The 18,238-nt window shown below is 38.1% G+C and overlaps 1 protein-coding gene across 4 annotated transcripts in view; it reads right to left on the minus strand.

Annotated features, from left to right (window-relative positions):
• LRRC4C (leucine rich repeat containing 4C) overlaps window positions 1–18,238 on the minus strand; it is a 1,206,407-nt gene that overhangs the window by 715,901 nt on the left and 472,268 nt on the right. For all 4 annotated transcript variants that reach the window (XM_032357772.1, XM_032357770.1, XM_032357771.1 and 1 more), the window contains one exon: window positions 4,766–4,847. The gene's annotated coding sequence lies outside the window, so the exon portion shown is untranslated. The remainder of the gene's footprint in view (window positions 1–4,765; window positions 4,848–18,238) is intronic.

Genomic DNA, 18,238 nt, shown 5'->3' on the forward strand with positions numbered 1-18,238 from the left:
ATAAACTTTTTTTTCGCTCAATTTCTCAAACTCTCTACAGTAGGTCTACAATCTCTTTTATGATTTCAAAGCAGCAAGTAAATTTCAAACACTCAAATGTTGTGGAAATATTTTGGTTGGTGATTAGATGTGGAACTAAGTTTAATATTAAGAACTGCCTCTTTCCTTTAACACAGACTTTAAAAAATGTTCAGAGGGTAATTTGTGTACTTGAATGAAAAGACATTATTTCTCATTTGAATTCTTCTTAGCTGGAAAAGATCCAATTCTGTTGCTTTGAGATATCTCCTCTTTAAAAATAAACAAACAGAAGATAAAAAGCAAAACATTAAAAAAAAATCTCTAACTTGTTGAATGTGAACAAATCAAGATAGCTGACTTCCAGTTTTTTTTTTTGTTTTTGTTTTTTTGTTTTTGTAAATAGGGGCCCCCATACCACCAAACAGATGGCTTTATCAAGGCCTAAAAGAGCTCAACTACTGGCCATATCAGTCAATTACCTTCTAACATCTTCTAAAAGGAAAAACTAAATGGATGAAAGCTTGATTTATAGCCCTGGTAAGTTCAGTAGAAATTCTATGCTATCCCCCCACTGGGGGGAAAAAAAGTACACAGGAACTGGTACCACCTTCCAGTAACTCAATTCCAGAATGTGTTTTAGGGACCAATCTCAATGTATAGAATGAAATGACAAACATAGTCTAGGTAATATTTTTCATATTTTCCAAGACTTCTTTTTATATTAACATGTAATCCAAGCCTATTATCTAAATATTTACATTTAATTTGTTCCTCACTACTCTTAGTGGTCAATTTTGCAGACTTCTAGTTAATACGATAGTGATTAAAGAATCACAAAGAGAGACATATAACACAGGAAATATCTGGCACGTTCAGATGAAGGTAATTCATGAAAATTTAAGTTTAAGGGAGCTATTTGCAGGACAGTACCTAGGATATAGAGGAACTGGGGTGCAGGGGTCTGAGGTAGTAAGACAAAAGGACCTACTCCCCCTAGGTCAGAAGGGAGTAGGTGGGACAGCTGTTCATGGAAACAGTGTCTGCATGTCTCACTCATGGAAGGTAGCTTTGATGGAAACAGACCTGTGGCTGAAGGACCTGGCCAATATTAGATAAACATGTGGAAAGGGATCCTATGGAGTGAGTACCCTGATCTCACTTTTCCTTTTTATTATCTCTTGCTGGTGCTCTTCTTTGGCCAAAGAGGGGACTAGCGCCCTTTGATCAAGCATCTACAAGTCAGCCTCCAGAGTAGAAGGCAGCATAAAGGGAAAAAAAAAAAAAAAAAAAGACTATCCAACTGAACAACTGAACATCTGAACTCAGAGAGGACATTGGGGTTCCTCCAGATTAGTGTCTGTGATATATCCTATACATACAGGGTTGTGGCAATTAGCCTAATGCATGTGCCAAGTAGTTACAGAAGAGGTATAGACCATAAAGTCATTCAAGTCACTAAATTAGAAATGGACGAACCTCCCACATTAAGTCTTTATGGATTCCCCTTAATTGTAAATGATTCTAGATTTTTTTAAAGATTTTATTTATTTATTTGACAGAGAGAGAGAGAGATCAGAAGCAGGCAGAGAAGCAGGCAGAGAGAGAGGAGGAAGCAGGCTCCCTGCTGAGCAGAGAGCTCAATGCGGGACCCTGAGATCATGACCTGAACCGAAGGCAGAGGCTTAACCCACTGAGCCACCCAGTACCCCTGATTCTAGATTTTTAAAATGCTTTTGCTTTGGGAATTATTTAGATTTTGCAGACCCCCCTATGATAAATAGTGATCCTACAAGTGAGCAGGACACAAGCAATAGAATTCAAATTTTAAGTCTGCACATGGACCACTTTCTGCTGCAGGAAAAACAAATTAAATCTACCATATTTTTCTTAAATAAATGATTTCTCTTTACATAAAATTACAGCTAATGAGAAAACAGAGAAGTTAATTAAACAATAAATTATTTAGCCCACAAGCCACCAGACAATCACTTTGGTTTTGCCTGATCTCTTTCCAGAGACTCCTAAGGTGTCCTAAGGCCTGAGTAAGGTGCATGGTGGAGAAAACTTCATCCATGGGTTTCAGGGCATGCGGCCCGTAGGTAAGACTGGAAATAGTGTTTCAAAAAGGAGTCTCAGAAGATTGGGCCCGGACAATTATAATCCATATGAGTTAGAGGAAGAAGAGAAGCAAATAGGAGAAAACATAGAAACCTATTTTTGGAAAGGCAAACAGGAAAACAGAGAGAGGATGAGTGTGGACTAACTCCTGAGTCTGTTTAGGTGCCTAACACAGTTTCCTAAGGATTTTCTATCTCGTGGGCACTTACTGGGTGCATTTAAAGGGCCCAGAAAATGATTTTATGATTTTACTATCTTAGAAATGATGTAATCAATGGTTTTTCTTTCATCAAGTGGTCACAACCACATTTTTATGCATGTATGTGTGTGTCTATATGGGTATGACTTACACATAGATAATTCTAATTCTTTAAATGCACGGATCATAAATACAAAGCCCATATATCCTGATTCATTCAGCATAGTATTTTTTTTTAAATTCTTATTTTAATGATTTGAATTTTCTTTAACAGTATTAGATCACTTTTATTTCAGATAATATAGTTTTGCCTGCAAATAACAAAAAAAAACCTTAGATGAGGTGGGTTAACTATTTCAAATAACAAAAAGATTAGACTTTATGTTTCCAAGGTTAATTAAATCATTAAGTCTCCAATGCCAAGACTCTTGGTTATATTCTCAGAGATACTTTTGTCTTTGTCTTTATGGTCATAGGATGGCTGCTATGGTGCCAAACATCATCTCTTCATTTGACAATATCCAAGGGCAGAAAAGAAATGGGGAGGGTATTTCTCCCTACATGCATGTATTTTTATCAGAAAGAAAAATCTTTCCCAGAATTCGCCAGCAAACATTCTCTTCTAACTCATGAGTCAGAGCTGGGTCACTTACCCCATTCTCACACTTGAATCAATCACGGAGAAGCACAAAATTAAAAGGTAACGCGTAGGAGGCACTGTTGGTTGTCTATAAAATAGCCACTTGCCCTGTCCTTTCCTGTTAACAGATTCTGATTTTGTTCAGGAATTCAAGTGGATGTCAAAGTGCTCAGCATAGGTAGATTCCTTCTTGGGCTCCGTGGCTGAATGATGGGTAGACTAAACAAGGCAGGGTAGTCCTTTGCTCATGGTTTTTAAAAGGCTTTCCTATTTCATGTTCCTCTTTTTATTTCTGGGACAAAATATTTTATCAATATTTTATCAAAGGCAATACTAATGTGGTCAGTGTAATGTTAAAAGATCTTTTAAGGTGTGAAGTATTAATTCAATTCATTAATAATTATTGACAGGCAAGCCTTTTGTTAAGAGATGGGAGAGCTAAAGAAATAACCAGATTGTTGTCCTGAACTCCTCAGATGCTGAGGAAGTGATGAGGCATATATAGTTAACAAGAATTAAGACAGATTATGGTATGGTGTATAAGAGAAGTATTTGCAGTATAACCGTGGTTTGAATGACAGAGAAGGGAACTATGGTGGTGAGAGTAATTTAAGCAGTGCTTGAAGCAAAATTTTAACACTCAGGTAGAGAGTGGGAAGTGAAAGGGTAGCTAAAATTAACACATTTAATCATTGAGCCCTTACCAGCTTAGATATTGTGCCAGATACTGAAAATATACTGCACAGCACAATAAAAAGAAACCCTTCTCTTGTGGAGTTTACCATGACTTGGCAAAGAACAATGACAGTTCTATAAAGAAGTTTGAATGGCTAAAAGCAGCTAAGTTGGGGGGAAAAAACTGAGAACAGTGAGACGAAAGAGGTTTGTTTTCATTTGCTTAGTTGCATTTTTCCATGATAAGGGCAACAAATGTATGTTTGTTTTTTGTCTATGTGGAAGGAACCAGGAAAATGGAGAGATGCAAATTGGGGAGGAATAGCTAATTTAATAAAGTTGGTAAAAAATATAAAGTTTTAGGATTAAAATCTAATCTAAGAGGTTATTTTGGGAAATAAGAAATACACTAGAGATAGAAACAGAGATATTTTAAGGTCCAATGAAGAAATATTTAGTGATGTTCACATCAGATAGTCTTATCTTTTCTAGAAAGCAGGAGGCTTTTTTATCTGAGACTGAGCAACTCTGGGAAAGATAGGAGCCCAAGAAGCACAGATATTTTGAACAACCAGGAAAGTGTAGGAATACTTTAAGTGGTCAGATCCCACCAGGGACCAGGCATGGTCAGGCAACATGGAAATGTTGAGTGACTATGATGTGTCAGCAAATAGGCAGGGTCCTTGCCTGCTTGGGGCATTTGATCTAATGAAGGATCCATAAAATATTCCAATAATGACATAAGTAAATATTACCTGGCGACTGGCTTAAGTATAACAGGGGATAAGGTTGAGAGACAACAGAAAGGTAAGAGAGAACCCCAAACAACTGGCTGCCTTCCGGTTCAGGGAGGCAAATAAAACTCAGCATGGTGTCTGGTGTAGTTATGAGAGACCAAGTGATCCCAGGCATAAATGCAATGTGTGTGCTTTGAGGGGAAGTCAAGCTCTGTCACAGGTGCACACGCAAATCCCGCTGTCACCAGTGAGAGCTTGCTCACCCACACTAAGCAATTAAACATATTAATTCACAGCTGACTCCGAGGCACTTTAAATCACATACAAGATACCTTGTCTCACGTTTTAAAAGCTATTAATGGGGTACTCACGTACATTCAGTGGGTTGGATGTTCCAGTTGACTTGGTCCCACTCTTGCTGGGTGATCTGGCAGGCTTGCAGGACCGAGAACCATTTCTAGGGAAGACATATAATTAAAGTACATTACACTTAAGGAAGTTAGAAAACAGCCCAAGCAAAAAGTAGGTGAATGAAAAGCTACCAGAGAGGGGAAATCACACGGAAGAATTTCTATTTCTCTATATTTTCCAAGTGTATATTCATCCTACTCTATGTCATGCTTGAGCTTTATGAGAATAAATCAAAGAAACTTCCTTTGCAATGGAGGCAGGAGGCCCTAAAGGGGGAGCTCCCCTGTGGGTACTGCTCCCTGAAGCCTACATAACCAGCAAAAAGAAGGGAGATGAAAATCATTTCCATAAGGGGGCCCATTTTTCACATAGGAAGTTCATCTCCTACTTTTAAGAAAAAGAAGTAAGTTCTCTTTCTGCCTCAGCAGCAACACACTCACCACCAGTTGCAGCCAAGGAGAAGCCACCAGAAGCTCCAACTTGTTCCTCTCTAATGAACTTTTGTTCAAACTAATCCTTCCCCGATCTCCTCCTAAAGCCTAACTGAAGCTGATCGTCCCATTGTCTCTTCAGACTTGTGGTTTGCCTGCCCTGAACTGCCATTCCTCTGTTACTCTCAAATAGATTCATCTTACTAGTAAAATAACTGTCTATTGTATTTTGGAGGGTGACAAGTGTTCAGCAGAATATAAAAAGCTTTTTTTAAAAAAATTATAGTAATCATAATATTCAGCTTTTCAAAAATTTTTTTCTACTGGACTGTTGACCAAGATGTTCCTTCAAGGAAAAAGCATGTATCTACTACCACTTACTCCCTTCTTTCTTTGCACACTCTATTTTAGTCCAATCAATTTATCACGCATCCCTGAACATGTTCTGCTTTTCCTGCCCCTGTGGCATTGCTCATATGATTTGTCTGCCTGCAATGTCATTATTATTTATCCATTCGCATTCTGACCCCCCAAAAATTCAGTTATTCTTTAATACCCAGCTCAAATATGACCTTTCCCCCACTGAAGCTGTCTATCAAATTTAATCTCTCTCTTATCCATATTCCCACAGAATTTTTTTTTTTGCCATTTATAATGAGACTTATAAGCAGTGTTTTTAATTCTACCTCCCTGCCTTTGAGCTTTAACGGCAAGAAGAATGTTTTATCTGTGAAAGTTGGTTGGTTGGTTTTTCCCTTAATCACTATCTTCACTGTGCACATAATGGGCACTCAAATATAATGGACAATTGCTTCTTACTTTAATTTTGTGTAAATCAGATATTTAGTAATGCTACAATCAGGACTTTATGCTATACCCATAAGATATTTCTTTTCACTTGAAATACTGTATTTGCATGGCTTCTAAATCATCATTCCTTCCCATGTTCCTTTTCCAATCTGTTATGCTTTCCTAGTCTACTCTGCAGGCTTCTCCTCCTGGCTCACATCTTTAATATCCTCTATTTTTTATTAGACTATGCCCCTTCAAGAGCTAACCCAAGCCTATTGTTTTAAATATCTGTACACACAGGTACACCTGGGTGGCTCAGCTGTTAAGCATCCATCTTCAGCTCAGGTCATGATCCCAGGATCCTGGGATCAAGTCCTGCATTGGGCTCCCTTCTCAGTGGGGAGCCTGTTTCTCCCTCTTGGGCTCCCCATGCTTGTGCTCTCTCTCTCTCTCTCTCTCTCTCTCTGTGTCAAACAAATAAATAAAATATAAATATCTTTACATCCAAATTTTTGTTTTAGCCCATACTTCGCATGAGTGCCATATTTAAATCAACTGTTTACTTGATAGACCCACTTTAGAGTGCTTTTTAGAGTGCTAATAGGTGATTTCAAATTAGCATATCTAAAACTGAGTTCCAATTTGCTCCTCTTAAAATTTCTTCTCAGGTAAGGGCAATTTCATTTTATCATTGCTTTTCCATTCCAAAACACTCAGAGTCACCTTGCCTCCACTTTTCCCTCCATACCCCATATCAAGTATGTTAACAAATCTCACTTGTGCTTACTTCAAAAGATATCCCAAATGTATATAAAATAGGACTACTTTCCTATTTTATGTGTCAGCAAATAGGCAGACACAAGAGGAAATTCCTCTTCCCACCAATAAAATAGTGGTCCAAGACACTATAAGTAGTTTTAAGTTTTTGGCAATGGAGTCTTCTTATTTTATATTATCCCTTCTTTTTGTCTAGTGTCAAAATAGCAACCAAAATAATTCTATTAAAGGATAAACCAGATTAAGTCTCTTCTTTTCTCAAAACCTTCTAGTAACTTCCATCTCATTCTAATAAAAATCAAAATCACCAAAGGTTAGCAAAATCCTACATGATCTGGTCCCATGTTAACTCTCAGATACCTCCTTGTGTTCACTGTGCTCACACCACAATGGCCTCCTGGCTTTTGATCAAAAATCCCAGGCTCCTGCCTTCAGCTCAGGTCATGATCCCAGGCTCCTGGGATCAAGCCCCACATTGGGCTCTCTGCTCAGCAGGGAGCCTGCTTCCTCCTCTCTCTCTCTCTGCCTGCCTCTCTACCTACTTGTGATCTGTCTGCCAAATAAATAAATAAAAATCTTTTTACAAAAGTTAAAAAAAAAAAAAAATCCCAGGCTTGTTTCATCCTTTGGGCTTCTCTTCTGCTGTTCCCTCTCCAAGTAACACTCTTCTGCTGACCCAGGTGAACCTCTTACAAACCTCTATTGGATACTTACTGATATCCATTCACTTTTTTTAGTAAAATTTGCCTGAGGGACATCCTGTACCTTGTACTACCTATCCTTGTTTATACCTCAGTTTTTCTTTAAAGTGATTGTTCCACCTAATAAACTACATCTTCCACATAGAGACCTTTAAAAATCATTCTTCTTGGGCCACCTGGGGACTCAATTGGTTGAGCATCTGACTCTTGATTTCTGCTCAGGTCATGAGCTCAGGATCATGAGATCAAGCCAGACATAGGGCTCTGTGGTCAGCATGGAGTCTGCTTGTCCCTCTTCCCCTCACCCCTCTCTCAAATAAATAAATAAAATCTTTAAAAGAATAAATTAAAAAAATAATTCTTCTTTTCCCATTAAAAGCAAGTCAACTCCATGAGGGTGAGAATTTTCATTGATTTATGTGCTGCTATACTTCTAGTGCCTTGCATTATGCCTGGTACATGGTAGGGACCTAAATACATTGTGCTGAAGGAGTTTATTCTTTTGATGTGAGAAAACATATGGTCCACTCCTGTTTCACCATACTTTGCTTGTGTAACATCATTCTGAATCCTAGATCCTTAGCAATAAGACTAACATAATAACATTAGCTCAATCAGTTTCCCAAGGGAGCTGAATAAATAAAAGGAAACAATCAGTAAAAAATGTAATTTGAGTATCAAAAGGCACTAAATAAGACATGACAACGTAAATGTACAATATAGTTGAGTCTTAACGTCAATCCTGATACAAATCATGTATTGTCTTACAGTCTACACATTTGTGTTTTACAGCAATTTTCAGATATCTGACTTAGTTCATAAAGTTAATTTGCTGTGGGTTCAGTACCAAAGTTTGGTTTTTTGATCTTAAAGTAGGTCATTTTTTTTTACCATAATAACTATTATTACATCTAAAAAATAGGTGATTTATATTTGCCTGATTTTTAGAGCTAGGAAATACGTCTTATTCTAGTAATAAAATTAATAATGATAGCAAAAATACCTGACAGTTTTGAGCACTTATTACACATCAGGTACTACTCTAAGTGATTACCTATACTATTTCATTTAATTCTCAAATAGCTCCATGAGGTTGCTACGATAATTATCTCTACAGAAAATGGAAAACAGGTATAGAGAGATTGAGTAATGTGTACAGGGACATAGCTAGTAAGTGGTGAAACAGATATCAATCTAGGTAGCTTTGTGACAAAAAAAATCAAATTTTTCTTAAAAGATTTTATTTTATTTATTTGACAGACAAAGGTCACAGGTAGGCAGAGGCAGGCAGAGAGAGAGAAGAGGAAGAAGGCTCCCTGCTGAGCAGAGAGCCCAATGCAGGGCTGGATCCCAGGACCCTGGGATGATGACCTGAGCTGAAGGCAGAGGCTTTAACTCACTGAGCCACCCAGGTGCCCCCCAAATCGATTTTTTTAAATTGAAGTAGAGTTCACACACAATGTTACACTAGTTTCAGGGAACCAACACAGGAATCTGACAATTCTACACATTGTGCTGTGCTCACAAGGATAGCTACCATCTGTCACCACACAACATTGACTATATTCCATGTTATTACTTTTTTTCTTTTTAAGATTTTATTCATTCATTCATTTATTCATTCATTCATTTAGAGAACATGTGAGAAGTTGGGGGGAGGGCCAGAGGGAGAGGGAGACTCTCAAGCACACTCTGCACTGAGCATGGAGCCCTATGCAAGGCTCAGTCTCATGACCCTGAAATCACGACCCAAGTGGGATGTGTAACTAACTGAGCCACCCAGGTGCCACTCCCTATGCTGTAACTTTCATCTCAGTAACTTTTTCATTCCATAACTAGAAGCCTGTACTTCTCACTCCACTTCACCTATTTTGCCCACCCGCCCACGTCCCTCTCCTCTGGTAACCACCAGTTTTTTCTCTGTATCAGTAGGTCTGCTCCTATCTTTGCTTGTTTACAAAAGCCAAATTAAATATTAAAAAAAAAAAAAAGCCAATTTTTTAGTTTCTTTTTTAATTTTTTATAAACATATAATGTATTATTAGCCCCAGGAGTACAGGTCTGTGAACTGCCAGGTTTACACACTTCACAGCACTCACCATAGCATATAACCTCCCCAGTGACAGAAGCCAATTTTAATTCAAAATCATTTTCCCAGGTTTAGTGAGATATAATTAGCATATAATATTGTATAAGTTTAATGTATATACTGGTGTATGTGTGTGTGTGTGTGTGTGTGTATAGCACCACAATATACACAGTTACTTCATTAAGTTTAGTTAATATCCACCACCTCACATTGTTATATTATTTTCCTTTTGATGGGACTTTTAAAATATACTCTCTTAGCAACTTCCTGACACATAAAGCACTATTGTTAACTACAGTCATTATGTTGCCATTCCCAGAATATATCATTTAAGGTCAATATATTAGAGGTCCCCAAATCTAGTCACTTTTATACCTGAGGACATTTAGTGAGTATGGAGAAGACTAATAACGAGTTTAAAAAAATGGAGTAACTGATACCATCGTAACATTCTTTAGGACCTGGTTACTTTGTGGTATTTGAGAAGCATTCTCAAGAGTAATTCACTCTTCTTTGTAATTGCTTCTGTGAACTGATTCATTGTAATGTTGGAGAGTAATAGCAGTAATTCATGCTATGATTACTGAGAGCCAATAAAATAGTTATGACAAATACCAGTCGAATTAATATAGCTTGAGTCACTTAAAAAGAATCACTTGAGAATGTTCTATCAGTAGTGCTCTTGGATTGGAAGAAGGGGGCGAAGATAAATGAGCAGGCCTGGGTCCTCCTCCAGTTCTGACAGTTCTCTTCCTTCTGATAAACAGCTATAATGGCAGAGGGGAAAAAAAAAAAAACAATAACACCAACCTTAATCTTCTCTGACCTTTCTTCATTTGGAAAAGAACAGGACAATGATTCTGAACTGTCACAAGAAAAAGTTCCAGAGAAGGGTGAGGAAATCCTACAGATAATTCCCTCTACTTGACAACAAACTAAGGGGCAGTTTCAGAATACACCTGTCTCATACCAAGAAGAGATGTACTATAATCACCATCATTATAATTGTAATCACACAGCAGCAGATAGCATATGTTAAACACATACAATATGCTCGATATTAAGCTAAGTGCATTACATGATTGATTTTGATTTTGTACTGTGTAGATTGGTTTAAAAATGCCAATGGCTAGTTTGGGGCAGGTGGGACATCTTAGGCTGATAAACACAACTTCCCTAAAAATACAATCTCAGTGAGACACACCCAAGGAAACTTAGGTACAAAGGAGTTAAGTGATGGTCCCAGATCATCCAATTAATATTCACTGGGCACTCTACCATTCTTCCTAACAGGCTACTCTGCCTCTCACTGCCCCCTCACAGTTTTTGTATCTTCACCCTTAAATGGAAAGAACTATTCATTTGTATGAATTTCAAGCATTTCTCCAACTAGAAAATGATACAATATGATGACTATATCTTACAAATGTGTGTTTTTAGACACAATTTGGAACGGATGAAATTGCACAACTCTACGGAAGGTGAGTGGGTGGGCAGCTACACAGGGTTGGGGTAAATAGAAAGACTATCATCCAGACATAAAATGATAATTATGTAATTACATTGGGCTGTATAAACATGCTTATGATACAAGATCAAGTGAAAAAAGGAACTGCCTAACTAGCATATATGTTACAATTACGTATAAGTTCTATGCGTGTCCACATAGAAGAATGAGGTGGAAGAACAAATTGAGGGCAGTTTTCTCACGATTTGTTGGGCTGATGTAACACTCAGTGACACATTTACACTAAGCATTAATGTTTTTACAAAATTGTTTATGATATGAATCTTGAAAGTGAGATTTAATTAAAAAAAAAAAAACCACCAAAGATGGCATAATGGCAATTCTGAAATTCAAAGAAATGCTGTGGTTTTGGTGCCCACATAAATGTAGCCAAAATTATCTTCTCAATGCTTGTTATAAATGACTCTAAAGAACAATTTTCAAACTGTAATATCTTCTCTGAACAACCATAAACCCTAGTACACATGCCAGTTAGTAATTAATTCTTGAATACTCAATTTTTCCTGAGAAAATATCTTACTCTTTGTAAGGAAATAATGGTCTACAAAGTGAAAAAAAAAATTGGTTTTATTTATTCATTCACTTATCCACTCATTCAACACACATTAATTGAGTGCTTGTTGTTTTAGGCACTATTTTAAGAGCTGAGGATTTACGAGAAAAGAAGCTAGTTTGTAGCTAGGACTGGACCTGTAACAGCTTAGAGCTTAAAAATAGAGCTGCCCAGGAATTGAACTACTGGGTATGTGTCCCAAAGATACAGATGTAGTGAAAAGAAGGGGCACATGCACCCCAATGTTCATAGCAGCAATGGCCACAATCACCAAACTGTGGAAAGAGCCCAGTTGCCCTGCAACAGAGGAATGGATAAAGAAGATGTGGTCCATATATACAATGGAATATCAATTAGTCATCAGAAAGAATGAGTACCCAACTTTTGCATCAACATGGACAGGACTGGAGGAAATTATGCTGAGTGAAGTAAGTCAAGCAGAGAAAGTCAATTATCATATGGTTTCACGTATTTGTGGAGCATAAGCAGTAGCATGGAGGACATTAGGAGAAGGAAGGGAAAGATGAAGGCGGGGTGGGAATCAGAGTGGGAGACGAACCATGAGGGACTATGGACTCTGGGAAACAAATTGAGGGTTTTAGAAGGGAGGGGGGTGGAGAACGGGTGAGCCTGGTGGTGGGTATTAAGGAGGGCACGTATTGCATGGAGCACCGGGTGTTATATGCAAACAATGAGTCATGGAATACTACATCAATAACTAATGATGTACTGTACGGTGACTAACATAATAAAAAAATTTAAAAATTGTTAGAAATAAGATAAAAAAATTATCTCTATGAAAAGGGAAAGAGCTCATGAAAGAATCTGGAGCAAATTTGTTCCCCTAGTCATCACTGAAAATGCAGTAGAGAGAGGTTGCAGAATCTTCTTCTTGTGGCAGCTTTTTGAGCAAATGTTTCCAGAAAAATATATATATCTATGTTGCAGAAAATAATTTAGAAATAGTTTTCCAACTCTGCTTCCTTCACACAATCACCTAGTCATCAGAACATCTGTTCCAAGAAGAAAAAAAAGAAAAGAAAAAGTCATGAAGGCAGGAGCATGTTTATTTTACCACTGCATTTATTCCCAGCACCAGGAACAGGACCTGAACTGTGTCCATGAGGATCCAATCAGTTTAGTTCACACCAGTGCTGGATTACCCTGTTACAGAAATGAGTCATGTTTGGTTCTGCCTCTCGAGGACATTAATCCAGGTGGTAAATGGCAGGCATTTATAAAGCACCAACTGTATATCAGATATATAATAAATGCCATTATTTTAATCTGATATTGCCACAACTCTATTGCTTTTTCCTTTGCCTCACTGTGTCTCAGTTTTCTGAGTTCTATAAACCTGTGATAGTGATACTACTTCAAATCCTGAAGCTCTGAGAAAAAAATTCTTGGTACTTATATTATTTATAAAAGCACCGAGATTCATAGCATGTACCATCCAAGTGCATGCTAATATACTATTATTTAAAGCTCACGATAACACTGTGGAAATAGATTTTATTGCCTCCGTTTTACAGAGGAGCAAACGGATTCATTGTGGGTAAACAATTTGGCCAAAGGCCCACAGTTCATACACTGTTGGACCACTGAGTTTAGAAGTATTTCTCCCATCTTCCCTGCCTGTCTATACCCTTGTTTATATTCTCAGATTAGATCCTAATCCCTTCCTGCTTCGTCTTGTCGACAACTGGCTTCCAAGCCTCTCCTTTTCTAGTTTCATCGAACATCCTTTACATCTTTTACACTATCCACTTTCCACATGTTACTTAAGCACGTATCAAATTGTATTATTTTCCTTTCTTTAAAACCCAAATAGTTTCTGCTGCTTCTAGAATAAATTTCAAGGTTCTCAGAAAATCACTATATGATTTTAATATTAAAAAAATATTCAATAGATGATGTTCAAACATTATAGCCAAAACACTAACAACTGTATTAAAATCAGACGGTCCAAAATTCAGGCAGATCTGTATTCAAAGCACTTATAAGGCAGTAGCTTTCCAAGTTATTATAATTCTTTGATCCTTAGTATCTCCTTTGAAAGATTGGGATAATAGCATTTAACACATAATTTGGGGGGTTCATATAATAGATACTTAGTAAGTGATACTTATTATTCTCATCGTCCATGGTGCCAGAGCAGCATAAACCATATTTAAGAGATTACACGTGGAAAAAAAAAATAATCTAACAGAGATCCCCAAATGTGAAAAATGGAGAGAAATAAATAGTAGAATTGGCTGCTATCAAGCAATGACATAGTATTTCAGAGTTAGGTTGCCAAACCAGTCTAATTTTATGGGAAGAGAAAATTCAATTATAAATAGACTATCTAATTTATATATAAAGTCTATTTATATATGTAAATATATAAACCAACCTGACAAAAAATAAGTTTTATCATTGTATGGATTGGAGCAGATTTGTAATATATTTGCTAGTAATAAATAGAAACATTCTATACCCTACTCCTCACTTGAAATATTAAGAATTACTATCTGATTTTATAGCTCTCCAAGAATATGCTTTCCTTCTAATGAATGCTCTCATATAGATTTTACAGATGCTTATGTTAAATATAGGTTAACTGACAGATTATTTTGAAATGCTCGGAGTGATTAATCAAGGCTGCTTCATTTAGTGATGAGAGATATTCAGTGAGATTTCAAGATTTCAGTTTAGTTAAATTAAGTTCATAAGCAAGAAAACTCATCTGAACTCAAGAAAATATTTTGGGCATATAGAAGCCACATGGTAATACTCTGAGACACAAGCCTTGCATTAGTGACCCTAAGCTAACTTCCAGGTATCTCCACATTGGTTGGTGGTGTTAGCTGAGAAGTAAACATGTAGCTTTTCTTGTTTTGACCTAAATAAATTCATGTTTGATGAGATCATAGTTTTAGCACTCATTTATCCAAACGCTTATTAAGTATTCACTAAGTACCAAGAAATGTGTTAAGGACTAAAAATAAATGATGTAATAAAATGTTTTTTCCCCTGATTTTACTGCCCTCACCATCTAATTAGGAAAGAGAAATAAGTCATAAATGTGATTGTTTTGTTTGATGGTGTATGTGCAGGATAGAGAAGGGCCCCCCTATGGCTATGTCAGTTCAGGTCCATCAAGAAGCACACATCAAAATGGAGACAGACATAAAAGAAATTTATTGGGGATAGTGTCTGTGAAGGATAAAGAGTGAATGATCCATAGCTAGAAAAGGCAGCTTCCAGAATATGGCAGAAGTCTGACAGAAGGAAAGGAGGATGGAAGGACAGAAGTTTGGATGGAAAGAGTCTGGGAGAGCTTCAGGAAGGACTCCAGTAAGTCAATGGGACATACCTGAGCTACAGTCCCCCATGATGGGAGGCCTGTGTTTCACCAAAACAGACCTGAGCTAGTAGCAACCCTTGGACGGGAGCAGTCCAGGGGCAACACAGCCTAGCAGCCAGAGCTTTCATAAATACTGAAAGCAGCAGTTAGGGCTGCCAATCAATCATGATGGTGACCACCATGGGAGGCGTCAGTGTTACTGGTGGACCAGGACTCCAGAAAAGGTTCTGAAAATGAATACAAGATCTCAAAGTGGATGGGTCAACACCTTCTAAGGGGGGTTGGGAGGCAGTGCACCAAGAGGTGAGAAGAGATGGGGCAGGATTCCAATCAGGTAGAGTCAGGTAAGTTCTACAAAGATGCTTGATTTTATTCCGAATAGAGTCCCTGAAGGGGTTAATGCTGGACAGAGACAAGGGGGCTTCCGCGTTGTAGGAAGAGTCCCATCACGTATGGAGTGTATTCTGATGGAGGTTTCGGGAGGTGAAGGAGAGGGAGACACTAGTCGTGAAGACAAGGAAGTAGCAAACAGACCTGGGTTCTAATCCTGACTCCACTCTTTACCAACCAGGTGACCATAAGCAAGTCCTTTAACAAGCCAGAGCCCCTATTACTAATTCCCTACAACAGGAATTACACACCTCCTTACTTCAAGGTGACATGAGGATCGCAGGTATAAAATGAAGAGGACCGTGCTTAGGAGTTCAGGGGTCGACAGTAGACATAAACCTACATTATACCCTGACGTCATGATGTGACTAGAGTTGTGTTTTATATAAACTTCTATAAACCTCAGCTTTCTTTAATGTAAAATGACCACAGGATTGCACGTCCCTCCTGGAGCTGTTCTCTCTGAGCCAATCCGTGCAAAGTCTCAGCTAACTCCTTGCAAGGAGGAAATGCTCAGCAGCTGAGTGTTGGGTGCTGCGGGAGAGCTGCACACACTTGTAACGTTCCGTCCTCACTGCATCTCCGCAGGCAGGCTATTTTCTCCCCACGTGTTCAGGAGCATACTGACGCTTGGCGAGTTTAAATAACTGCTCACCATCACACAAATGACTGTACTGGGTTACAATTCTCAGTTACCTGGCTTCAAAACCCATATTCTTAACCACAATTCTCCATTACCCTCCATTCCAGCATGAAGCAAAACCATCTACCTGCCAAGGAAAATGCAATTCTAAGAACTCACTTGTGGGCTACGGTTGGGTTTCCTCGTATTATTAGGAGGCTTTCAAACAGAGTTAGGGACCATTTAAGCAAAACTTCCTGGTGAGACCCAAGAGAGGTTTTATCCAATTCATTTAAATGGAATATTATAGACATCACACAGATTCTGATATAATCTGTGTTCCGCCATTTGAAACTAGCTTCAGTTGGTGATGGAGGGAGGGGGGAACACGGGGGTGTGAACATGATAAAGGCGGACATCTTTGAAATGTTAACAGACATTAATCTCTTCATTCTAGTGAGGAATACACTTCACTCCCAACACAGAGCAGCCTTGTTACAGGTAATCAAAACCCAAGAAAAACCCAGGTCCGTAGAATTTAGGCACAGGGTCCTTGTCCATGCAGCTCCCTCTCTCTTCTTTGTCTTTCCTTTGAGAGAAAAGAATGGCCTGATTTTAATCCAGGTTCTGCCACATTTCTTATTAAGGAAAATGCTGAACCTCTCTAAACTTCAGTTCCCTTAGCCAAAATAGCATTATCTTAAGGTTGCCTTAAGTACTACCTGTGGACATTCATGATCGTGTCTAGTACCTATTAGCTACTTCACAAATGCTAGCTCCCCTTGGATGAACAGAAAAGAATGACTTAGAAAATCAACAGATTATCAGAAAATAATTCTATCAGTAAACAAAGGCAGTATCTTATATTAGGTAAAGAAGGGTTGAAGTTTTCATTATTAATGTTCCTATTAAAAAAAAAAAAAAAGCTAGAAATAGTCACCATTCACAGATGCTTCTGCAACAGAGTTGGACCATGCACCTTGAGGAGATACTTCGTCCTCCTCCTCTATCAACTGTGAGATTTCTATTTTCAAGAATAACTTTGTTGCACTCTCTTATGAGGAGGTTCACCTTCAATACAAAAACTTATAAATCTGCAAGACTTGCAAAACAGATACAATTTTTTTTCTTTCAGCTTCATTGGAAAGGAGGCAAAGAGATTGCCTCTGGCATTAAGAAACTCACAGGCTGAAATTACTTGAAGCTTGTGGACTCCATTAACAAAAGCCTGCTTTAGACAGTTTAGCTAGGAACTCTGTCTCCCAAAATCTCTCTGTTGGGGGAGTGACATGGACTCCTGAAGTGGCTGGCTTTCTCCTGTACTTCCAAAAACTGTAGCCATGCAGGGGGAGACTTCCAAACCACTGGGCTCCCAGTTACTGGATGATTCTGCAAACACCTGAGAGGTTAGATCCCATCACCTGATCATTGTTTTCCTGAAATCACGCTCCAGGAAGGATCATTTTAGATAGTTTTGGAGCATCAGTCAAGGCTATTTCTCTGGTCTTGGTAATCTTGGTCCATATATTACCCTTTAAACAACACTTGGCTTTTGATTAATACTTCTCAATAAAAAGAAACGGCAAATTTTAAAAATAAAGACTCCTCCCTCTTTCCTATTCACCTCGGCTTGTATATTTTTTCAGTGTTATTATGCAAGGTGAACTGTGCAGTGCTGGTCATTGCATCTGTTTTAATCTCCATGCCCTCCTCAGTGGCAATCACCTTGGCCATCTCTCTTGTCAGATGGCCATACTCTACCAAATGAGCCATAATTTGATACCAACTGATTCTGGAGAACTTAACACAGAATTAAAGCAAATAAGCTTTAAACAGACTATATAGACCCAGGAAAATAACAAGCACTTAAACACAACCCCACCTCCTAATAAATAGTGTGCAGTGGAATTCCTCTGACTCCAACTTTAAACTCACGAAGCAAGTATCAGTCGTAAACATGAAGATAAATATATAAATTATCTTATAAGTGAAGGCAAGTTCTTACTATTACAGTGGAATCAGCAGTAGCATTTAGAACTTCAGCATGTTCAAGGAAGGCAGAACAGTGGGTATGTTCACTCTCCATGAGGAAGAGAGTTTATTGCTTCTGTATATTCTGGATAGATTTATCAAACAGGCAATGGCTCCACAGATTAGGTGTTAGATCACTGGTCTTGTAGATTTATCAAACAGGCAAAACCA

The sequence above is a fragment of the Mustela erminea genome, chromosome 9 (genome assembly GCF_009829155.1).
Source record: "Mustela erminea isolate mMusErm1 chromosome 9, mMusErm1.Pri, whole genome shotgun sequence".
NCBI lineage: Eukaryota > Metazoa > Chordata > Mammalia > Carnivora > Mustelidae > Mustela > Mustela erminea.